Source organism: Chiloscyllium plagiosum, unplaced genomic scaffold (assembly GCF_037043375.1).
Source record: "Chiloscyllium plagiosum isolate Xiang-an unplaced genomic scaffold, Cpla_swu_hap1 HiC_scaffold_3, whole genome shotgun sequence".
Lineage (NCBI taxonomy): Eukaryota > Metazoa > Chordata > Chondrichthyes > Orectolobiformes > Hemiscylliidae > Chiloscyllium > Chiloscyllium plagiosum.
In genome coordinates, this window is record NW_028270141.1 from 14,040,600 (window position 1) to 14,066,403 (window position 25,804).

Genomic DNA, 25,804 nt, shown 5'->3' on the forward strand with positions numbered 1-25,804 from the left:
TCCTTCACGTCTTCCTTTCTCCTTGTCAGACTTCTTGGACTATTTCTGGTACAGCAAAAACAATTACTTCACCAAAGCAACTTATTAGTGGTGAGGTGCCTTGGGACATTCTAAAGCTACTGTAAAATGCAACGTAGATACAGGCTTGCTTTGTCTTGCAAAAGTATCAAAGTTAAAATGCTGATGGACATGCTTTAAACCTGCCCCTGATGGCTGATGTAACATGTTCATTTGGAGCTTTTACTTGTTGTCTGTTCCCAGACGTGGAATTAACATTCGTTTTACAAGTTCTTTACTTTCTTAAAGAAAATCATGCTGTGACATAGTTTCCACTATGTTAGCCTATCTACCACAGAGACTTGAGTTCTTAATGAGACAGATATCTGGGTTTTTTTTTAACAACCATCTGCATACACTCATTTGATATATCCTCTAGGAGCTAGGAGTACTTATGTCACGATTGCATTATATATGTGGTTGACTGGTTTACTTACTAACTGACTGATTGACTGACTGAACAGAGAGTAAGGCGTTTTGTACAAAAACGTCACGTCATAATTTAATCTAGTTGCCTCAAAGGTATAGACCGTTTCTAAGCTTTGTGAATACAAAATAAAATGCCATTTTTTTTTCTGTATTTTTGTGATTTTTCTCTTCTTCTCTTTTGCTTACAAGGCTGCTTTTTCTCTTATTGAACACCTGCCCCATGAGACCCTGACAACAAGTGAGTCCTGACAGTGAGTGTTGTCAGGTCATCTGTCTGAAGGGCTAGACAAAGGAGACTGATTCTATCCTTGATGATCCCTCTATGTGTGCATTTCTAGCTGCTGAATTCTGATAAAGATCAGAAAGCCTGGCAAATATTTCCTCACACTAACGCAGGGGCTCTGTGTCCAACTGAAATACCCATTTCATCTTCTCAGTAGAGAACAGTTATCTAAATAAGTCTACTTATTTTCATACTTTGTAAATGCCCTATGGCACTCCACTGGAGGCTCATAAATTTACATTAGCCACATAAGGCAACAGTAATACAGATGGCTAAAAGCTTAATGAAAGAGATAGGTTTGAAGAAGTATCTTAAACGAAGAAAGAGTCAGAGAGGTGAACAGGTCTGGGAGGGAACTCAGCTTTGAACTGAGATTTTCCTGGCTTGCATTAAACTGAGGAGATTGAATTTCTGATGATACGATTTCTTAAATCATGACGTGACACTGCCCATGCAATATGTCAACCCAATGATAATGCACAGTGTACAGCCTTAAGACACAAGTGATGGGGATCCGAATAATTGCACTCAGCAAGTAGGAGGTTCGAAAATAACTTGCTATTATTTCTGTCACTGTGCTACAGTATAAAAACTGCAGATGCTGGAATCCAAGGTAGACAAGCAGGAGGCTGGAAGAATGCAGCAAGCCAGGCCACAACAGAAAGACAAGGGCAGGAGATACAAGGGAACAGCACCACCTGCAAGTTCCCCTCCAAGCCACTTACCATCCAAATGTAGAACAATACTGCAGTTTTTTCACAGTCGCTGGGTCAAAAACCTGGCAATCCCTCCCTGATGGCATTGTGGGTGCACCTACCGCAGGTGGGTTGCAGCGGTTTAAGAAGGCAGCTCACCGCTTCCACCCAATTCCCCACACTTTCTCAAGTTCAACTGGGTATGGACAATAAGACTCATATCCCATGAATGAAATAAAGAGAGGCAGAAGTGCTTGTCATTGCTAGGGTCTTGCAACATTCATGTCATTAGCATTATATTTGAAACCCAGCTGGGCACCATTTCACAGGCTAAAGCCAGGAATCACTTTTCGCCACTTCAGTACTGGCAAGCAATCTGTCAAAGTTCAACATCATTACTCTCAAAGTGACAGCAACTTTGCAAGTCCACGCAGGCTGTAGGGCAAGGGATGCTGTTGAACCTCAATTAGGTTTGGAGCTGTAATCTGGTTGTAAAAGGAATGAGTGATACTACCAGGCTGTGGAAAAATAATAATTTTATTAAACAAATGAAAATGATATAGCAATTATAAATGGTAATATGAAAATAAATAATAATTTAACAAACACTTTATCAAGAGTAAAGAAGGTGTCTTTATGAGAAAAAAGGACAACTCTAACATAGCACAAATGATAACCTCAAATTGGGCTGTCCACAACAGGTACCTGAACTGTTAAAATAATCCTTGGAACACACACCACCATGTTGCTGAGTAACCATGGCTGGACTGTCCAATCAGTCACTCAGTCAATGGCCGTTCATTAGCCATTATCGTCAATGGTCGACTAGACTGCATCAGTTGCTGCAATGAGTCTTGGAAGCAGCATCATTCTAAGCTTAATTTCTGGCTCCATTTTAGTCATTTGAGACCTTATTCAAACTTTCCCAAAATGAGGGGTTTATGTATCAATTTCATCTCAGAGACATTGCAAAACCAAAAGACTTCACAGAATGCAGGCTGTTTATACATCCTTGGTGATGTCTGTCCTTTATCTTTGGCTTATATTGCTCATCCATCAATCTTCATTTCCATGTAATTGGTCATCCTGTGGGTAAGATTGTTCATTTTCCCAGTTTGTAATTGAAGGGTCTTCAAGGTCATTACAGGAAGAATGGTTCTGCTTTTCAAACAATAGGCTAACATTTTATTATTCTATAGTCTACTGATGTACAAGAAAAATAGATTGATCAAGACAATAACTGTGAACATGATGTCCAAGAAAGTTCCTTGTATGGAAATTGGGTTGTTGATAATATTGCTGCTGATTACGTAATTGATTTATTTGAATTTAAACAAAATGCAATCACTCTTAGGTTTAAATCAATATTTTCAAAGTAAAAGTTTAATTCAGAATTATTTAAACATCAAAAACAGACCAGAAATGAGATGTAAAATATATAAAATTGCAAATGTTAGAGATCTCTGTCTGCTGGCCTACAAGGAGAAAGTGAGGACTGCAGCTGCTGGAGACCAGAGTTGAAAAGTGTGGTGCTGGAAAAACACAGCGGCCAGGCAGCATCTGAGGAGCAGGAGAATCGACATTTCGGGCATAAGCCCTTCTTCAGGAATGAGGAAGGTGTGCCAAGCGGACTGAGATTAAAGGTAGGGCGGGGGGGGGTGAAATTTGGGGGAGGTGCACTGGGAATATGATAGGTGGAAGGAGGTGAGGGTGAAGATGATAGGCCGGAGAGGGGTGGGGGCAGAGAGGTCGGGAAGAAGATTGCAGGTCAAGAGGGCGATGCTGAATATGGGGGTTGGGACTGAGATAAGGTGGGGGGAGGGGAAATGAGGAAGCTGGAGAAATCTACATTCATCCGATGTGGTTGGAGGGTTCCTAGGTGGAAGATGAGGCACTCTTCCTCCAGGGGTCATGTGGCCAGGGTCTGGCAATGGAGGAGGCCAAGGACCTGCATGTCCTTGGTAGAATGGGAGGGGGAGTTAAAGTGTTCAGCCACGGGGCAGTTGGGTTGGTTGGTGCGGATGTCCCAAAGGTGTTCCCTGAAACGTTCCGCAAGTAGGCGGTCTGTCTCCCCAATTTAGAGGAAACCACATCGGGTGCAGTGGATACAGTAAACGATGTGTGTGGAGGTGCAGGTGAATTTGCGATGGATATGGTAGGATCCATTGGGCCCTTGGAGTGAGGTGAGGGGGTGTTTTAAAAAATTCTCAAGGTCAAGGACCAGGCTCGCAGGAAAGTAGTCTGACACAGAACAAACAGCCAAGAGGCGAGTCTGCTAGAATATAAGTGTTTTATTCCCCGCAGTGTCCCCACAACCAGTCTCGTACTTACAACGGGTCTGGCTTATACTCACTCTACATGTTACCAAAACTGGGAGCCGTCAGTTCTCGTAGAGCGGTTGCCAACAACCCACGCTCGGCGGTTAAACGTAACCCCGGAGCAGACTCTACCGAACTGGAGACTTCTCCAGCTGATATACCCTTTTCCAGATATAAACATTCATGTGAACAGCAGAGCAAGGCTAAAAAACATATTCCATTCTGGTTACATACAGATAAGAAGATTCACACGGGAAGGTGTATAACAAGATTCACACGGGACTAAGCGACACCTTCCATTTTCGGTTAGATTCACACATGTATTGGGACACAATTTTAACCCTTTCACCACATTCCACTGCTTGGCCCAATACATGTGTTGCATAATGATTCACACATGTATTGGGACATAATTTTACACCACATTCCACTGCTTGACCCAATACATGTGTTACATTATGCCCATATGTATTCTTTCTAACAAGCGCCTACGTACACGCCAAATATACAAGCAAGTCAGGACATTACAGCATGTTAAAATCACCAGGACCGCTACCAGGATCGACAAGGGTGGGAACAGGAATGTCCCCGCAGTGGAGGACATACCACTCAATATGTCCCACCAATGATGAGCTGACTCCACGTCCACTACACGGGCAGCATGTACTACCTCCTGTCCATGTATAAAGGTAGACACCGTAACCTTGGTGACATTGGTTTGATGCTTTCGTAATATCTGCTTAAGCTCCTCGGATCGGTCCAATGCCCGCTTAAACCGATCCAGGGAAATGTTCCAGGGATTCCTCAGCACTTTCCACTGCACCTTGGTAAAGTGGCGAGCACTGCTATAAGTGGTCAACAAATAGGTGTGATTCTGCCAGTGCCACTGATAGACATTTGAGAGGCATCCCGAGAACGGTGCTGAGGGAAGCATAGGATGTGGATTATTGGTAGCCATACAGAGCGTGTGTGGCCCAATCTGCCACATCATGTCCCTTGGAGTCTCAACAGTCCATTCGCACAGGGCCGTTCCCTTAGTCAAGCAAGGGTCCCGATACCTGTCCATCAGTAGGCAAGTTTTCCCCTGATCAGTCTGTTCACAAGCGGACAGATCATAGGTAATATTGGTATCTGGGCTAAACCACTGTCCCCTTGTCTTCAGAAAATAATATCCAGAAGATGTAATCACTGGTAATACATAATATCGACAGACCGTAACAGTGTGGGTTACATTCATGGTAACAAAGTATCCGTTACACATAGTTGCGTTACACCATGTTCGCTCTGGATGGGTTATCATCCACAATTTCTCAGATACATTCCATAGTCCCCTCCACGCCTGTACATTGGGGGATGTTACCACACGCAAAAAGCGTTCTTTCTGTATTTGAGCATGCAACATTTGAATATGACAGGCAGTCCAATTTAACTGAGCCGTAATGTTCTCAAACAGTTCCTGAGTGGCGCCCCAGACATCCAGTTCCCATTGCAGCGATCGTATCATTATTTCAGCTGTCTCTCCTTGAGTCATCATTACGGATGGCATCCACCTTCCAATAGTATGTAGTCCTTGTGAGGTGGCCTGTCCCGTGTTAGATAATTTAGTACGGGTTACCTCAGAGTCAATGGCATTCGAGATACCCATAACAGTTCCTGCGCCTCCCAGCAGGGTGTCGTACCACGCTCGTCGCCGCCTCTTGGTATGACACTCGGGTATGAGGGGCAACTGTACCCGCCAATGAACATCAGTGTGCAGTACCGCCCGGGCCATCTGTTGACAAGTTGACATAATAGGGGCCAACTGTGTTCGATGCGACCGCACGCCCCCCGTGGCACCCCTCTTCGGTGCTGGCCCGCCCCGCGTGGGGTTTAATAACGCCTCAGACGGGGCGTTCGTCGAGGGCAGTACCATTATTAACCACATGAATCGATGACGATTCCGAATATCGGTGGCATTGCGCAGCCACAGATCTTCCCCCCGAGCTGTGACGCTCCAATGAGTCCCCGTTGTCCCGCATGTCTGGGTGCGTCGGTCCCACAAACACGTCTTGACTTGGGCATTTACCACCAGGGTGCAATTAGGCGGTATGAACGATATGTCATATTTTTCCCCATCCCGGCGCATGTAGCACTGTGCACACGTGTACAATTGACAGTCGCTGGTGAGAGTCAGAACAACGCACTGCTGACCGGGTTCACATGTAAAGTCGTCCTGCGTCCGTCGCTGGCTACTGGCCTCCCACCGCACCTCATGGCGGGCGACCGGTACCAGCGTCCAGGCCGTGATACCGATGCCCTGGAGTGGCCATCCGATCGCGAACATCGCCAATAGGAGTCGCAATCCCCATGACCACCCCATGTTCAAGGCGGAGGGTCAGCCTGCGGGTGCATAGCAATTACAACATTATTTAGGTCTCACGTAAGTAGCACTGGTTCGCCGGGACGTTTGCCCAGGTCGGGTCTCCGGGGTACATAATGGTGACCAGACTGTCCTTCCCCTGTGCTATGATTTCGGCCGGCCTGGGGGGGCCGGTCGTCTGGCGCACCCATACCTTGGCCCCCTTAGTGTCAGTAGACCCAAATCCCCCCGTCCCACGCTCAGTAACCGTAACGGGAGCTCCCATCTCTTCCACCGTTGTAAGGTTACATGGCTTAATGACCAATTGCGCTATTCTGTCCCCCTTCTGTATCACGTAAGGTTCAGCGGTGATGTTGACCAGGATCACCCCCAACTCCCCTTGGTAGTCTGCGTCAATTACGCCTGCCATCACATCAATCCCCTTTAGTGACAGTCCCGACCGCGGGAGGATATGCCCATAGGTTCCAGGGGGACAAATCAACCCTAACCCGGTCTTAATCACCGTAGGTTTCTGTTGGATCAAAGTCTGGGCAGTTAGTGCTCGTAGGTCCAGTCCAGCCGAAGCCGGCGTGGCCCTTACGGGAATATCAGCTTCCTCAGCGAACTTCCACATTTTAATAGGCTGAGTCTTTGGGGTATCACATACTCGTATCATCCTATTCAAGGGTGTTACCCCATTTCCTAATGGGCGGTTATTAATTTGTTTCACCACCCGAATTAGTTGCTTCCTCCAACCCGTTAAGTCATTGCAACCTCCTGCTTTTCGTAGTGAGGACTTCAGAAGCCCATTCATTCGTTCTATAAGTCCCGCAGCTTGTGGGTGATAGGGTACATGATAAACCCATTCCACGTGGTTATCGTGACACCACTGCTTTACCGCCCTTCCTGTGAAATGGGAGCCATTGTCACTCTGGACCTGTATGGGCAATCCATAAAATTGTTCAATCAAATCTAAACATCGCAAGGTAGCCTGTTGATTGTTGTGACGACAGGGATGGGCTACCAAAACCCCAGACATAGTGTCCATAGCTGTACATATGTGGTTACATCCTTGTGAGGAGGGTAAGGGACCCACAAAGTCCATTTGCCAGCTCTGTCCCGGACCATCCCCCCGATGGATATGTCCCATCATGTGTTGGGGCACTCCCTGCCGCTGATGTTGACACTGCTCACACTGGTTTACTGCAGTCTTAACATCATCTACCATAAGATCTATTCCTCGGTCTCGAGCCCAGTGCAAGGTTCCTTGCACTCCCCAGTGCCCAGCCTTAAGGTGTGCCCATCTAGCTAGGTCCACTGAGGTGCCCCTTTGCACCATCATGGTTCGGACGATACCATCCACATATCGGTTATGTAGAGCTTCCACATCATTTCGAGAGGTATGGGCATCTACGTGGGTGATGTATATGACCAGGTATTGAGCTTTCTCCCATATATCCTCCCATAACTGTTTACCCCACACTTCCCTATTCTGGATCATCCACTGATTGGCCTGCCAAGTTGGCATCCATTGTGTCATGCCGTTAACCACTGACCACGAGTCAGAGAACAAACAAACTCCCATGACCCCTGCTTGCATGACTACCATATGCACTGCCTTTAATTCTGCCCACTGACTACTTTTTCCCTCCCCTAATTCTTCTAGGGTAGTGCCTTGTTTTGGGTTAAAGGCGGCAGCTTTCCATCTACGCTGTCCCGCTTTCCATTGGGCTGACCCATCTACGAACCAAGCCGTGGCTTGTTCATCCGGGGTCAGTTCATCATACCGTTTTCCCATCTTAACGGGTGATTCCTTGTATTCAATCACCTCAAACCGCTTTTCCCCTTCCTCAGGGGCCTCCGCCACTTGCTCATGTAGGACTGACACTCCTTTCTGTCCAGTCCGCACTCTCTCCGACACATACCATTTCCATTTAATGATGCTGCTCTCTTGGGCAGTTCCTATTCGGTGGGTAGTGGGGTCACTAAGTACCCACGGAAGAATAGGGATAGCTGTTCTCATGATCACTTCATGTCCAATGGTCAGGGCTTCGGTTTCCACCAAGCCCCAGTAGCATGCTAATAACTGTTTCTCAAAGGGGGTATACCGTTCCCCTGCCGGGGGTAATTTTCGGGACCAAAATCCCAGTGGCTTACGGGTCCTTTCCTGTTTTTGCCATAAGCTCCAATTGGCATAATCCCCCTGTGCTGAGACTTGCAGTTCTACAGGTCCTGACTGTATCTTTCCCAAGGATACAGCTTGCTGTATCGCTTGCTTGGCCATTTCAAATGCAGTTTGATGGACCTCCGTCCATTCGAACGCTGCCTTTTTCCTCGTAACTCGATACAAAGGTTTTAAAATTTGTCCTAAATGGGGAATATGCTGTCTCCAGAATCCGAATAACCCAATAAATTGCTGCACGTCCTTCTGGGTGTGAGGGACGGCAAAGACCTGAATCTTATTTTTAGCTTTCGCAGTGATTTCCCTTTCCCCCTTGTTCCACACGATTCCTAAGAATTTTACCGTTTGTGAGGGACCCTGGATTTTGGCTGGGTTGATCTCCCACCCATATCCTCGCATATGTTGAACCAGTTGGTCCAGCAATTCCTGAACCTGCTTCTGACTTGTCCCCTGTATCATCATATCGTCAATATAGTGCGAGATCATCACTTCGTCAGGCACTTTAAAGGCAGCCAAGTGTTCTGCAACTATCCGGTGGCAGATAGTAGGGCTATGCAGATATCCTTGGGGCAGTCGTGTGAACGTGAATTGTCTACCCTCCCAAGTGAATGCGAACTGTTCCTGCCTATCTTCGGGAATAGGAATTGTGAAGAAGGCATTAGCCAAATCAATTACTCCGTACCACACCCCTGGATGATGTTGGATTCGTCCTATAATAGTGACGGCATCCGGGACCGCTGCCGTCAAGGCCGGAGTGTGACGGTTTAGTTGCCGATAATCTACCGTCATCCGCCATGACCCATCGGCTTTATGTACGGGCCATAAGGGGTTATTCCACGCCGTGGTGCATGTCCTAAGCACTCCCGCTTCCAAATAATCCTTAATTGTGGCGGATATTTCTTTATGTCCGCCGGGAATCCTATACTGTCTAAGACTTATTACGCGATCGGCGATCGGGATGGGGAAGGGGTCCATCTTAACCTTTCCCACTAACACCGTCCTACAGCGCAAAGCCATTTTCGTGATTCCAAATTCAAACTTCCCCTGTTGGAGGTGAAGTGTTAAACCGGCCAGAATGTCCATTCCCAGGATCCATTCTCTAACCGGTGTAATGATAATTGAATAAGTTTTAATGGGCATTGTACCTATCTTTAGGGGCAATTGTACTGTTCTTCCTTCAATCAGATTACCTCCCAGCCCAACCAGCGTGACTGGGGTTCCTTTAAACTTATGGGGCGTCCCATAGATTAAGGTGGCCTCCGCCCCTGTGTCCACTAGAGCCATAACGGTTTGGACGGATTTGCGCCAATAGATAGTCAATGATACATGAGGTCGAATGTCGTCTGCTGACCATTGGCTCGTTCGTGGGCAAACCCTTGGGGCTTGGCCCGATTCCTATTGTTCCTCCCATTCATCTTCCCCAGACAGCACTGGGTAAAGACGTTTGCCTCGCCCTTCTTTGTTCTTGCCTTTCTTACTAGGTTTCCGGCCACGCCTATCCACTTTATAACACTCTCGGAGGGGAGGCCGTACCTCCTCCTCCTCCTCGTCCTCCGAGGATTCCCACCGCTGGGAAGTGGAAGTTCTACCCCTTCGAGGCTCATTAACAACCGGACCCCGTGTCTGACATTTTTGTGTTAGTAATTCCACTAGGTCTTCCATAGTGGGTCGGGACTCCGTCTCTACCCGGGACACCTTCAGTCCCTTTCGTCTGCATAAGTCTTTTAATTCCGGTGTAGGTAGGCCATCAATCTCCGATGCTGGGACCTGCGCCCGTATCAAAGCTTGCCACAAAGCACGCCGTGAGGGGCCTTGGTTACTTCCTTGATTAGGGTTTACTTTTCCCCCTGCCCGAGCCTCAGGGCGACGCCCCTCCGTGCCCCCCTGAGAAGCACGGGTTGTGGGTCCCCAATCCCCCAAACCACCCATCTCCCTCATCATACTACGGGCATCTCCTAGGGTTTCTCCCCGTCCACTCAACATTATGGTTAATAACAGTGGTTTATAATGGGGGGGGGCAGTCTTCACTAGATGGTCTCTAGTCTGTCTACTAACATTTGTGTTATCTACCTCGTCCAGCACTCCCAGCAACAGGGCATCCCGCACACACAAACGGGTTAGCCTCTGAACCCCTTCCTTAATCGTTGTCCAAGTTCCTTCCAAGGGGGGCCAATCGGACGGGAAGGGATACTGTTCGGCCACTGCCCTGGCATACATCCCAAATAGGGTCCCCATACTGCGATCTATTACCATATCCTTGGCTTGGTTGCGGTACCCCAGGTCTATGGCAGCATCCTTTGCTAATCCACCAAACTTGGGAGCATCCTGATAGTCTACCTGCACTTGTTGCCCCCCTTCCTCGAGGAGCCGAATTAGCCATAGCTCTAACGGCTCCCCAGGATTACGTCGAGTTTTCTGGGTGATAAACAGCACCTCATCAGTAGTGAAGTCTTCCGTTAATTCAGAGAATTCTGCGGGAGGCTGAGCCCGCGGTAATTCATGCATAATTGCCTCCCCTTGTTCATTCCGTATAGGGTTTCCTTTCTCATCTAACATTACCTCCCGTTGCACTGGGAGACGTCTCTGAACCTGCTTTCTCCTAACCACTGGTTTAGCTTGGAGTACGGGTGGGTCCTCTTCGTACTGATCATCTAAATCTCCCCAAATGTTCCCATCCCAATGATCGATATCCCACCGATCCCCGTTATTTAACTGGGCTACAAACGCCCGTACTTGTACCGGGTCCGGGGTTCGAGGGACCTTCCTTTTCTCTTTCCGTTTCTTAGCAGACAAATACATAATAGTTCGTCCTGCTAGTTCAGTTAATGCTGTCAATTCAGCTTTTAACTTCATAATTTCCTGCCTCAACATAGAGGCATCTCCCGAACTGAGTCCCTGCTCATGTTTCAGGAGGGCTAATTCTGCTTCAGCTTTTTGGCGCTTGTCTGACTGTTGTCTACAAGCCGCCGCACAGGCCCACATCCTCCGCTGTACCCCAGGCAATGGGTTCTTCGGCAGGACTGGGATCCTCTCAAGGGTGGACAGCAGCGACCCTGGGGTTCCTACGCCCTCGGCCTCCCAGTCCTCCGGTCGCCCCCCACCATTTCTCAAACAAACTGCCACGCCATGCCACGGCCCATGCCATCCCGGGACGGTCAGGACCTCCACAGTTTGTTCCTCTGGTTTCTTAGCCTTTTTCCAAAACATTGTTCTGTATCAAAATCTTTCCTCAATTGCGATTGATCCTGCCGACTACGCCAAAATGTTTTAAAAAATTCTCAAGGTCAAGGACCAGGCTCGCAGGAAAGTAGTCTGACACAGAACAAACAGCCAAGAGGCGAGTCTGCTAGAATATAAGTGTTTTATTCCCCGCAGTGTCCCCACAACCAGTCTCGTACTTACAACGGGTCTGGCTTATACTCACTCTACATGTTACCAAAACTGGGAGCCGTCAGTTCTCGTAGAGCGGTTGCCAACAACCCACGCTCGGCGGTTAAACGTAACCCCGGAGCAGACTCTACCGAACTGGAGACTTCTCCAGCTGATATACCCTTTTCCAGATATAAACATTCATGTGAACAGCAGAGCAAGGCTAAAAAACACATTCCATTCTGGTTACATACAGATAAGAAGATTCACACGGGAAGGTGTATAACAAGATTCACACGGGACTAAGCGACACCTTCCATTTTCGGTTAGATTCACACATGTATTGGGACACAATTTTAACCCTTTCACCACAGGGGGGAGGTGTGGGCACAAGTTTTGCACTTCTTGCGGTTGCAGAGGAAGGTGCCGGGAGTGAGGTTGGGTTGGTGGGGGGTGTGGACCTGACGAGGGAGTCGTGGAGGGAGTGGTCTCTCCGGAACGCTGATAGAGAGGGAAATATATCCCTGGTGGTGGGGTCTGTTTGGAGGTGGCGGAAATGACGATGGATGATACGATGTATCCAGAGGTTGGTGGGTGGAAGGTGAGGACCAGTGGGGTTCTTTCCTGGTGGCGGTTGGAGGGGCAGGGTTCAAGGGCGGAGGTGCGGGAAGTAGAGGAGATGTGGTGGAGAGCATCGTCGATCACATCTGGGGGGAAAATTGCGGACTTTGAAGAAGGAGGCCATTGGGGCTGTTCAGTATTGGAACTGGTCCTCCTGGGAGCAGATGCGGTGGAGGCGAAGGAATTGGGAATATGGGATGGCGTTTTTACAGGGGGCAGGGTGGGAGGAGGTGTAATCTCGGTAGCTGTGGGAGTCAGTCGGTTTGTAGTAAATGCCTGTGTTGAGTCGGTCGCCCGAGATAGAAATGGAGAGGTCTAGGAAGGGGAGGGAGGAGTCTGAGACGGTCCAGGTAAATTTGAGGTCGGGGTGGAAGGTGTTAGTAAAGTGGATGAACTGTTCAACCTCCTCATGGGAGCACGAGGTAGCGCCAATATAATCATCGATGTAGCGGAGGAAAAGGTGGGGGATGGTGCCAGTGTAGCTGTGGAAGATGGACTGTTCCACATATCCGACGAAGAGGCAGGCATAGCTGGGGCCCATGCGGGTGCCCATGGCTACTCCTTTGGTTTGGAGGAAGTGGGAGGATTGGAAGGAGAAGTTGTTCAGAGTGAGGACCAGTTCAGTCAGTCGAAGGAGGGTGTCAGCGGAAGGGTACTGGTTGGGTCGGCGGGAGAGGAAGAAGTGGAGGGCTTAGCAGCCTTCATGATGGCGGAGAGAAGTGTTTAGGGACTGGATGTCCATGGTGACGATAAGGCGTTGAGGGCCGGGGAAGCGAAAATCATGGAGGAGGTGGAGGGGGTGGGTGGTGTCCCGAGCAACGGTGGGGTGTTCTTGGACTAAGGGGGACAGGACCGTGTCGAGGTATGCAGAGATGAATTCAGTGGGGTAGGAGCAGGCTGAGACAATGGGTCGGCTGGGGCAGTCAGGTTTGTGGATTTTGGGCAGGAGGTAGAAACGGGTGGTGCGGGATTGTGGGACTATGAGGTTGGAGACGGTGGATGGGAGATCCCCTGAGGTGATGAGGTTACGGATGGTCTGGGAGATGATGGTTTGGTGGTGGGAGGTGGGGACATGGTCAAGGGGGCAGTAGGAGGTGGTGTCCGCGAGTTGTCGTCTCGCTTCAGCGGGGTAAAGATCGGTTCGCCAAACTACCAGCGCACCTCCCTTGTCTGCCGGTTTGATGACGGGGTTGGAGTTGGAGCAGAGCGAGTGGAGGGCTGCGCGTTGCGAGGGTGAGAGGTTGGAGTGGGTGAGAGGGGTGGACAGGACAAGGCGGTCAATGTCATGGCGGCAGTTGGATATGAAGAGATCGAGGGCGGGTAAGAGGCCAGCACGGGGTATCCAGGTGGATGGGGTGTGTTGGAGGTGGGAGAAGGGGTCATCAGAGGGTGGGCGAGAGTCCTGGTTGAAGAGGTGGGCGCGGAGGTGAAGGCAGCGGAAGAAATGTTCGATGTCTAGCCGCGTGTCGAACTCATTGATCCGTGAGCGTAGGGGGATGAAGGTGAGGCCTGAGGACTGATCATTCATCCTCAGAGAGGGGGAGGTCTGGAGGGATGGTGAAAATACAGCAGGGCTGAGAGCTAGGAGCTAGGACCTGGTGTGGGGCTAGAGCTGGGAGTGGGAGCCGAGTTAGGCATGGGGGCGGAGTTAGTCATGGAGGCGGAGTTAGTCATGGGGGTGGAGTTGGTCGTGGAGGTGGAGATCAACGTGTGGGCGGAGATTGACGTGGAGGCGGCGATCGACGTGGGAGTGGTGCAGCGTCCGGTGTGGTCCTTGAGCAGGTGAGTGATGTCATTGGGTGCGGACGTTGCTGCGGCGACGGCAACTCCAGGGACGGAAGTGGTTCGCCGGGCAGAAACGGCGCTGGTCCCAGTGGCCGTGGATCCCGCAGCGGCCGCGTATCTGTCGGCGATGGCCTTCCTGGCGATTGTGGAGGCGGTTGTCTGGGCGGCGATCGCGGAGGCTGCATGGTCGGTGGTGGCTGTTGTCCGTGCAGTGGTGGGGGTGGAAGTGACGTCACCGTTCGCCGTGGCGATGGTGGCTGCAGCGGTCACGTGGGCAATGGTGCCCGAGTAGTTCCGAAGGTCGCGAGAAGGTTCAGGATCGGTCGAGGAATCCGGAGTGTCGGGGTGAGAACATGAAAGTGTTTTGTACTTACTTTCTTTGATGTTCGATATGGCTAGGAAAAAAACGTTTGTTCAGTGTGTGAATTCTTCTGAGGATGAAGGACAGCAAAGGTCCTTTGCAGGTCTGGGAGAGTTGACCTGAGCTGGGGCAGGGCTGACTGCAGGGAGTGTCGGTAGCGGCGCATGGCTACGAGCATGGAGCGGAGGATCCAGAGGGAGGTCTGTTGCTGGAGGTTTCGGATTTGTTGCAGGTACCGGTTGTCCTGGTTGGGTCCAAATTGTGTTGGTCTGAATGTAGTCCGGAGTCCATGCGGGGTCAGTCGGGTTCCGTAGGCAGGTGTTGAGGAAGGAGATGTGGCTGTGGTAGCGAGTCTGTTTCAGGACATGGCTGAAGAGCTTCAGGGTAGAGGAGATGACTTGGGGGTGCAGTGAGAGAGGGACTCACTGAGATCCTTGTAGAGGGAGGAGAGTTTCTTCAAGGTAGGCATCCTTGCAAGAGGATTCGCAGTAGGTTAACCTTCTTGCGATCTCCAGAACTGCTCGGGCACCATTGCCCAATCGGCCGCTGCAGCCACCACTGCCGTGGCGAACGGTGACGTCACTTCCGTCCACACCACCGCACGGACAACAGCCACCACTGACCATGCAGCCTCCGCGATCGCCGCCCAGACAACCGCCTCCACAATCGCCAGGAAGGCCATCGCCGACAGATACGCAGCCACCATGGGATCCACGACTACCGGGACCAGCACCGTCTCTGCCCGGCGAACCACTTCCGTCCCCGGAGTTGCCGTCGCCGCAGCCACTTCCGCTCCCAATGGCATCACTCACCTGCTCAAGGACCACACCGGACGCTACACCACTCCCACGTCGATCGCCGCCCCCACGTCGATCTCCGCCCCCACGTCTATCTCCTCCCCCAAGTCGATCTCCACCCCCACGATTAAGTCCGGCCCCACGGCCAACTCCACCCCCATGACTAACTCCGCCTCCATGACTAACTCCGCCTCCATGACTAACTCCACCCCCATGCCTAACTCAGCTCCCACTCCCAGCTCCAGCCCCACACCAGGTCCTAGCTCTCAGCCCTGCTGTATTTTCACCATCCCTCCAGACCTCCCCCTCTCTGAGGATGAATGATCAGTCCTCAGGCCTCACCTTCATCCCCCTATGCTCACGGATCAATGAGTTCGACACGCGGCGAGACATCGAACAATTCTTCCGCCGACTTTGCCTCCGCGCCTACTTCTTTAACCAGGACTCTCGCCCACCCTCTGGCGGCCCCTTCTCCCGCCTCCAACACACCCCATCCACCTGGACACCCCGTGCTGGCCTCTTACCCGCCCTCGATCTCTTCATATCCAACTGCCGCCATGACATTGACCGCCTTGTCCTGTCCACCCCTCTCACCCACTCCAACCTCTCACCCTCGCAACGCGCAGCCTTCCACTCCCTCTGCTCCAACTCCAACCTCACCATCAACTGGCAGACAAGGGACGCGCGGTGGTAGTTTGGCGCATCGATTTTTACACCGCTGAAGCTAGATGCCAATTCGCAGACACCTCCTCCTACCACCAAACCATCATCTCCCAGACCATCCATAACCTCATCACCTCAGGGGATCTCCCATCCACTGCCTCCAACCTCATAGTCCCACAACCCCGCACCGCCCGTTTCTACCTCCTGCCCAAAATCCACAAACCTGATTGCCCTGGCCGACCCATTGTCTCAGCCTGCTCCTACCCCACCGAACTCATCTCTGCATACCTCGACATGGTCCTGTCCCCCTTAGTCCAAGAACACCCCACCGTTGCTCGGGACACCACCGACGCCCTCCACCTCCTGCATGATTTTCGCTTCCCCGGCCCTCAACGCCTTATCGTCACCATGGACATCCAGTCCCTAAACACTTCTCTCCGCCATCATGAAGGCCGCCAAGCCCTCCACTTCTTCCTCTCCCGCCGACGGAACCAGTACCCTTCCGCTGACACCCTCCTTCGACTGACTGAACTGGTCCTCATTCTTAACAACTTCTCCTTCCAATCCTCCCACTTCCTCCAAACCAAAGGAGTAGACATGGGCACCCGCATGGGCCCCAGCTATGTCTGCCTCTTCGTCGGATATGTGGAACAGTCCATCTTCCACAGCTACACTGGCACCATCCCCCATCTTTTCCTCCGCTACATCGATGATTGTATTGGCGCTACTTCGTGCTCCCACGAGGAGGTTGAACAGTTCATCCACTTTACTAACACATTCCACCCTGACCTCAAATTTACCTGGACCGTCTCAGACTCCTCCCTCCCCTTCCTAGACCTCTCCATTTCTATCTCGGGCGACCGACTCAACATAGATATTTACTACAAACCGACCGACTACCACAGCTACCTAGATTACACCTCCTCCCACCCTGCCCCCTGTAAAAACGCCATCCCATATTCCCAATTCCTTCGCCTCTGCCGCATCTGTTCCCAGGAGGACCAATTCCACTACCGAACAGCCCAAATAGCCTCCTTCTTCAAAGACCACAATTTCCCCCCAGACATGGTCGACGATGCTCTCCACCGCATCTCCTCCACTTCCCGCACCTCTGCCCTTGAGCCCCGCCCCTCCAATCGCCACCAGGAGAGAACCCCACTGGTCCTCACCTTCCACCCTACCAACCTCCGGATACATCGTATCATCCTCCGTCATTTCCGCTGCCTCCAAACAGACCACACCACCAAGGATATATTTCTCTCCCCACCCCTATCAGCATTCCGGAAAGACTACTCCCTCCGCGACTCCCTCGTCAGGTCCACCCCCTCTATCAATCCAACCTCCACTCCCGGCACCTTGCCCTGCAACCGCAAGAAGTGCAAAACCTGCGCCCACACCTCCACCCTCACCTCTCTCCAAGACCCCAATGGATCCTTCCATATTCATCGCAAATTCACCTGCGCCTCCACACACATCATTTACTGCATCCGCTGCACCCAATGTAGTCTCCTCTGCATTGGGGAGACAGGCCGCCTACTTGCGGAACGTTTCAAGGAACACCTCTGGGACACCTGCACCAACCAACCCAACCGTTCCGTGTCTGAACACTTTAACTCCCCCTCCTCCATTGCCAGACCCTGGCCACAAGACGCCTGGAGGAAGAGCACTTCATCTTCCGCCTAGGAACCCTCCAACCACACGGGATGAATGTAGATTTCTCCAGCTTCCTCATTTCCTCTCCCCCCACCCTATCTCAGTCCCAACCCTCAGATTCAGCACCGCTCTCTTGACCTGCAATCTTCTTCCCGACCTCTCTGCCCCCACCCCTCTCCGGCCTATCACCCTCACCCTCACCTCCTTCCACCTATTGTATTCCCAGCGCCCCTCTCCCAAATTCCCCCCCTCACCACCTTTTATCTCAGCCCACTTGGCACACCAGCCTCATTCCTGAAGAAGGGCTTATGCCCGAAACGTCGATTCTCCTGCTCCTTGGATGCTGCCTGACCTGCTGAGCTTTTCCCGCACCACACTTTTCAACTGCAGGCCTACAAGAATAACATGAAAATCCAAAAGTTGCGGTCAGTGATTCTATACTCCTCCAGAGTTTTACAAAGTCATATAATGTCATGAGAAAATGAGTTTATTAATTTATTGGCTGGAAACCATTAATTTTTCTTAAAAAAGACTGAAGTAACATTCCAACAACTTGAAACCATAGCTTTTCATGCTCTACAGGATAAGTGCCAAAATCATTAAGTAGAGCTAACCCAACTAGAAATCTGCAATAAGACACAATTATCTTGAAAAAACGTGACTGGGATCATCTCCTGTACTCACTCAGGGACCTCGGCCAGGTCTGTCAATCAAACGTTGGCGTGAAGGCAGAGCGGAAGCGTCGGACATCGCACAGAGCCGTGGTAATAGGGGACTCCATCGTGAGAGGAACTGACCTGGGCTTTTGTGGCAGCAAAGGATGGTGTGTTGCCTTCCTGGTGCCAGGGTTAAAGACATCACTGACAGAGTGCAGGAAATCCTCAAGGACGAATGTGAAGAGCCAGAGGTGGTGGTACATGTCGGCACAAATGATGTCGGGAAGAAGAGGAGGAACATACTACAGCGAGACTTCGGAGAACTAGGAAGAAGGCTGAAAAGCAGGAAGTCTAAGGTGGTTATCTCCGGTTTGCTTCCAGTTCCTCGGGCTGATGTGGCCAGAAACAGGGAGATAATGGACTTGAACGTGTGGCTGGGGAACTGGTGCAGGAAGCAAGGATTTAAATTCTTGGATCACTGGGGTATGTTTTGTGGTAAGCATAAATTATACAAGAGAGTTTTGCACCATAATAGGTTGGGGACCAGCGTTCTGGCAGGCAGGTTTGCTACTGCAACACAGCTACGTTTAAACTAAGTTGCGGGGGGGAGGGGACAAACTGTATGTTTAAGAAGGAAATTGAAGGGAAAGTTAGAACAAAGGAAGTCAAGAAAGACAACTATATCAATGAAGCAGAAAACTCAAAAAGGGATCATGCTGTAAAGTTGAGTGAAATAGGAGTTGATGGGAAGGGTGAGGGCAGGAACAAATTAAAAATACTATATATGAATGCACGAAGCATTAGACATAAGATGGATGAGCTTGATGGTCTTTTGGAAATTGGCAGATACGATATTGTGGGGATAACTGAGATGTGGCTTCAAATGGACAGGGCCTGGGAAATGAATATTCAAGGCTACACATGCTATCATAAGGACAGACTGACGGGCAGAGGGGGTGGGGTGGCCATGTTGGTAAGGGATGATATTCAGTCCCTTGTGCGGGGGGACCTAGAATCAGGGGATGTAGAGTCAGTATGGATAGAGCTGAGAAGTTCTAAGGGTAAAAAGACCCTCTTGGGAGTTATCTACAGGCCCCCAAACAGCAGTCTGGATGTCGGATGTAAGTTGAATCAGGAGCTGAAATTGGCCTGTCGCAAAGATGTTACTACAGTTGTTATGGGGGATTTCAACATGCAGGTAGACTGGGAGAATCAGGATGGTATTGGACCTCAAGAAAGAAACTTTGTGGAGTGCCTCCGAGATGGATTCTTAGAGCAGCTGGTGCTGGAGCCGACCAGGGAGAAGGCAATTCTGGATCTGGTATTGTGCAACGAACCAGAATTGATCAGGGACCTCGAAGTGAAAGAAGTAGTGACCATAATACAATAAGCTTCAATCTGCAATTTGAGAGGGAGAGGGTACAATCGGAAGTGACAATATTTCAGTTGAATAAAGGGAACTATGGAGCTATGAGAGAGGAGCTGGCCAAAGTTCAATGGTGCAATATCTTAGCAGGGATGACAGTGGAGGAACAATGGCAGATATTTCTGTGTATAATGCAGAAGATGCAGGATCAGTTCAATCCAAAAAGGAAGAAAGATCCTAGGAGGAGGCATGGGTGGCCATGGCTGACGAGGGAAGTTAAGAAACATATAAAATTAAAAGAGAAAAAGTATAACATAGCAAAGATAAGTGGGAAAACGGAGGACTGGGAAACATTTAAAGAACAACAGAGGATTACTAAGAAGGAAATATGCAGAGAAAAAATGAGGTACGAAGGTAAACTGGCCAAAAATATAAAGGAGGATAGTAAAAGCCTTTTTAGGTATGTGAAAGGCAAAAAAATGGTTAAGACTAAAATTGGGCCCTTGAAGACAGAAACAGGGGAATATATTACAGGGGACAAAGAAATGGCAGAAGAATTGAATTGGTACTTCAGATCTGTGTTCACTGGGGAAGACACAAGCAATCTCCCTGAGGTAACAGTGACTGAAGGACCTGAACTTAAGGGAATTTATATTTGCCAGGAATTGGTGTTGGAGAGACTGTTAGGTCTGAAGGTTGATAAGTCACCGGGGCCTGATGGTCTGCATCCCAGGGTACTGAAGGAGGTGGCTCGAGAAATCGTGGATGCATTGGTGATTATTTTCCAGAGTTCGATAGACTCGGGATCAGTTCCTGCGGATTGGAGGGTGGCTAATGTTGTACCACTTTTTAAGAAAGGTGGGAGAGAGAAAGCAGGAAATTATAGACCAGTTAGTCTGACCTCAGTGGTGGGAAAGATGCTGGAGTCTATTATAAAGGATGAAATTACGACACACCTGGATAGTAGTAACAGGATAGGTCAGAGTCAGCATGGATTTATGAAGGGGAAATCATGCTTGACTAATCTTCTGGAATTTTTTGAGGATGTAACTCTGAAGATGGATGAGGGAGATCCAGTAGATGTAGTGCACCTGGACTTTCAGAAAGCTTTTGATAAAGTCCCACATTGGAGGTTAGTGAGCAAAATTAGGGCGCATGGTATTGGGGGCAAAGTACTAACTTGGATTGAAAGTTGGTTGGCTGACAGGAAAAAAAGAGTAGTGATAAACGGCTCCATTTCAGAATGGCAGGCAGTGACCGGGGGGTACCGCAGGGATCAGTGCTGGGACCGCAGCTTTTTACAATATATATTAATGATATAGAAGATGGTATTAGTAATAACATTGGCAAATTTGCTGATGATACTAAGCTGGGTGGCAGGGTGAAATGTGAGGAGGATGTTAGGAGATTACAGGGTGACCTGGACAGGCTAGGTGAGTGGTCAGATGCATGGCAGATGCAGTTTAATGTAGATGAATGTATGGTTATCCACTTTGGTGGCAAGAACAGGAAGGCAGATTACTACCTAAATGGAATCAATTTAGGTAAAGGGACAGTACAAAGAGATCTGGGTGTTCTTGTACACCAGTCAGTGAAGGTAAGCATGCAGGTACAGCAGTAGTGAAGAAGGCTAATAGCATGCTGGCCTTCATAACAAGAGGAATTGAGTATAGAAGCAAAGAGGTTCTTCTGCAGCTGTACAGGGCCCTGGTGAGACCACACCTGGAGTATTGTGTGCAGTTCTGGTCTCCAAATTTGAGGAAAGACATTCTGGCTATTGAGGGAGTGCAGCGTAGGTTCACGAGGTCAATTCCTGGAATGGCGGGACTACCTTACGCTGAAAAACTGGAGCGACTGGGCTTGTATACCCTTGAGTTTAGAAGACTGAGAGGGGATCTGATTGAGACATATAAGATTATTCAAGGATTGGACACTCTGGAGGCAGGAAACATGTTTTTGCTGATGGGTGAGTGCCGAACCAGAGGACACAGCTTAAAAATACGGGGTAGACCATTTAGGACAGAGATGAGGAGAAACGTCTTCACCCAGAGAGTGGTGGCTGTGTGGAATGCTCTGCCCCAGAGGGCAGTGGAGGCCCAGTCTCTGGATTCATTTGAGAAAGAGTTGGATAGACCTCTCAAGGATAGTGGAATCAAGGGTTATGGAGATAAGGCAGGAACAGGGTACTGATTAAGGATGATTAGCCATGATCATATTGAGTGGTGGTGCAGGCTCGAAGGGCAGAATGGCCTACTCCTGCACCTATTGTCTATTGTCTATTGTCTATTGTCCAATTTCAGCTGATTGCAGAAAAGCATTAGACATTATCACGTCAGCCAAAGTAAGGAAAGAAGTCACCCAGCCATAATCTAATCAAGTTACAATTCGAATTCACCAGCCATGATTGAATATGGGTTAGTTGTCACTTGGAGAGAAATAATCATGTGGGCAAGCTGGCTAATTAGTATGTGTGTGTGTTTGTGTGTGTGTGTAGGCATGTGTGTTTGTGTGTGTGTGCATGCGTGTGTGTTTGTGTGCATGCGTGTGTGTTTGTGTGCATGCGTGTGTGTTTGTGTGTGTTTGTAGAATTGATTCCTTCAGACGAGAGACAGAAGCAAAATGGATCCCAAATTGACAAACTTTAAGCTTTGTCCTCTGTCCTTCCAGCTCACACACTGTTTACAGTTTGACTATCCATATACTACAGCCAGAACTTTTAAAAAACTTATCTGTCCTCTCCAGAAGAAAATAAAAATTGTCCATTTATACCTTTATACTGCCTCAAGACTGAAACCAGACAGATTATTGAGCCCAACTGGACCTACACAAGCTAATAACATATGAGAATCATGCAACTATAATCTTTACTGGAATTTAAAATTATTCTTAATCTACCCACCAATTCTGTAACTTTTTGGTTTGTGGGATCACTTTGAGTGTGCACATCCGAGTAGTGGAGCATTTGTATTATTTTATTTGGACTGAGTTAAGCATAACAGAAACTATCCGAGTTTCTTTAGGACACAACTGTTTCTGCATTTTACAATTACAGCATGTAAAGCAGCTAAACACCCACTGAATTTCCAAGCCTATAATTTAAATAAAATGCAGTCAACTGAGGAGTGGGACGAGTTCAAGTCCTTCTTGTCTGAATTTGAGAAGACAGCATCCTATTGCCCACTATCGGTATCCTATTGTCCACTATCGGTATCTTATTGCCTATTATCAGTATCCTATTGCCCACTATCGGTATCCTATTGCCCACTATCGCTATTCTATTGCCTACTATCGGTATCCAATGGCCCAATATCGGTATCCTAATGCCTACTATCGGTATCCTATTGCGTATTATTGGTATTCTATTGCCCACTATGGGTATCCAATTGCCTACTATTGTTATTCTATTGTCTATTATCGGTATCCTATTGCCCACTCTCGGTATCCTATTGCCTTTTATCGGTATCCTATTGCCCACTCTCGGTATCCTATTGTCTATTATCGGTATCCTATTGCCTATTATCTGTGTCCAATTGACTATTATTGGTATTCTATTGCCCACTTTGGGTATCCTATTGAGGAGAAAGTGAGGTCTGCAGATGCTGGAGATCAGAGCTGAAAATGTGTTGCTGGAAAAGCGCAGCAGGTCAGGCAGCATCCAGGGAACAGGAGAATCGACGTTTCGGGCATAAGCCCTTCTTCAGGAAAGTGTGTCCAGCAGGCTAAGATAAAAGGTAGGGAGGAGGACTTGAGGGAGGGGTGTCGGAAATGCGATAGGTGGAAAGAGGTCAAGGTGAGGGTGATAGGTCAGACTGGGGTGGGGGCGGAGAGGTCTGGAAGAAGATTGCAGGTTAGGAAGGCGGTGCTGAGTTCGATGGATTTGACTGAGACAAGGTGGGGGGAGGGGAAATGAGGAAACTGGAGAAATCCGAGTTCATCCCTTGTGGTTGGAGGGTTCCTAGGCGGAAGATGAGGCGCTCTTCCTCCAACTGTCGTGTTGTTGTGGTCTGGCGATGGAGGAGTCCAAAGACCTGCATATCCTTGGTGGAGTGGGAGTGGGAGTTGAGGTGTTGAGCCACAGGGTGGTTGGGTTGGTTGGTCCGGGTGTCCCAGAGGTGTTCTCTGAAACGCTCTGCAAGTAGGCGGCCTGTCTCCCCAATATAGAGGAGGCCACATCGGGTGCAGAGGATGCAATAGATGATGTGTGTGGAGGTGCAGGTGAATCTGTGGCGGATATCCATGGGTATCCTTTGCCTACTATCGGTATCTTATTGCCTATTATTGGTATATCCTATTGCCTATTATTGGTATCCTATTGCCTTCTATCGGTATCCGATTGCCTACTATCGGTATCGTATTGCACACTTTCGGTGTCCTATTGCCCATTATCGGTATCCTGTTGCCCACGTTCGGTATCCTACTGCCTACCAACAGTATCCTATTGCTCACTTTTGGTATCCTATTGTCTATTATCGGTATCCTATTGCCCACTAAAGATACCCTATTGCCTACTATCGGTATCACATTGCATACAATCGGTCTCCTAATACCCACTAACAGTATCCTTTTGCCCACTATCGGTATCCTATTGCCTATTATCAGAAACATGTTGCCTATTATCGTAATCCCATTGCCTATTATCTGTATCCTTTTGCCCACTATTGGTATCCTATTGCCTACTATTGGTATCTTATTGCCTACTATCAGTATCTGATTCACCAGTATTGGTGTCCTATTGCCTACTATCGGTATCGTATTGCACACTATCGGTATTCTCTTGCCTACTATTGGTATCCCATTGCCTAATATCGGTATCCTGTTGCCCACTACCGGTATCCTATTGCCTATTATCGGTATCCGATTTCCCATTATTGGTATCCTATTGCCTATTAGCGGTATCCTACTGCCTAAAATCGATAGCCAATTGCCCACTATCGGTATGCTATTGCCTATTATCAGTATCTTATTCCCCATTATCGGTGTCCTATGGCCTATTAGCAGTATCCTACTGCCTACAATCCGTATCCTATTGCTCACTATCGGTATCCTATTGTCTACTATTGGTATCCTATTGCCTGTTATCTATTTCTTATTGCCCACTATTGGTATCCTATTGCCCACTATCGGTATCCTGTTGCCTACTATCGGTATCTTCTTGGCTATTATTGGTATCCTATTGCACACTATGGGTATCCTATTGCACACTATCGTTATTCGATTGCACATTGTCGGTATCCTATTGTCTACTATCGGTATCCTATTGCCTGTTATCTGTTTCTTGTTGCCCACTATCGGTATCCTATTGCCTATTAGCGGTATCCTATTGCCTACAATCAGTATCCTATTGCCCACTATGGGTATTCTACTGCCTATTAACGTTTTCCTATTGTCCACTATCGATATCCTATTGCCAAATAACGGTATCCTATTGTCTACTATTGGTATCCTATTGCCCACTATCAGTATCCTATTGTCTACTATTGGTATCCTATTGCCCACTATCAGTATCCTATTGCCTATTATCAGTATCCTATTGCCCACTATCAGTATCCTATTGCCTACTATTGATATCCTATTGCCTATTATTGGTATCCTGTTGCCCACTATCAGTAACCAATTGCCCACTATCAGTAACCAATTGCCCACTATCGGTATCCTCCTGCCTACAATCGGTATCCTATTGCCCACTATGGGTATCCTATTGCTCATTCTGGGTATCCTATTGCTCATTCTCGGTATCCTATTGCCTACTATCGGTATCTTATTGCCCACTGTCGGTATCCTATTGCCGACCATCAGCATCCTATTCGGCACTATCAGTATCCTATTGCCTATTATCAGTATCCTATTGCCCACTATCGGTATCCTATTGCCTACTATCGATATCCTATTGCCTATTATCGGTATTCTCTTGCCGACTATTGGTATCCCATTGCCTATTATCGGTATCCCGTTGCCCACTATCGGTATCCTATTGCCCACTATCGGTATCCTATTGCCTATTGTCTGTATCGTATTGCCTACTATTAGTATCCTGTTGCCTACTATCAGTATCCAATTGCCTACTATTGGTATCCTATTTTCTATTATCGGTATCCTATTGCCTATATTGGTATCCAATTGCCCCCTATCGGTATCTTATTGCCCACTATCAGTATCCTCTTACCTGCTATCTGTATCCTATTCCCTATTATCTGTTTTTCTATTGCCCACTATCGGTATGCTATTGCCTAT

General features: G+C 48.7%; 1 long non-coding RNA gene and 1 pseudogene across 1 annotated transcript in view; both read right to left on the reverse strand.

Annotated features, from left to right (window-relative positions):
- LOC148150519 (uncharacterized) overlaps nucleotides 1–25,804 on the reverse strand; it is a 63,927-nt gene that overhangs the window by 17,014 nt on the left and 21,109 nt on the right. The gene's annotated exons all lie outside the window — the stretch shown is intronic.
- On the reverse strand, nucleotides 1,975–15,243 carry LOC148150520 (uncharacterized; annotated as a pseudogene).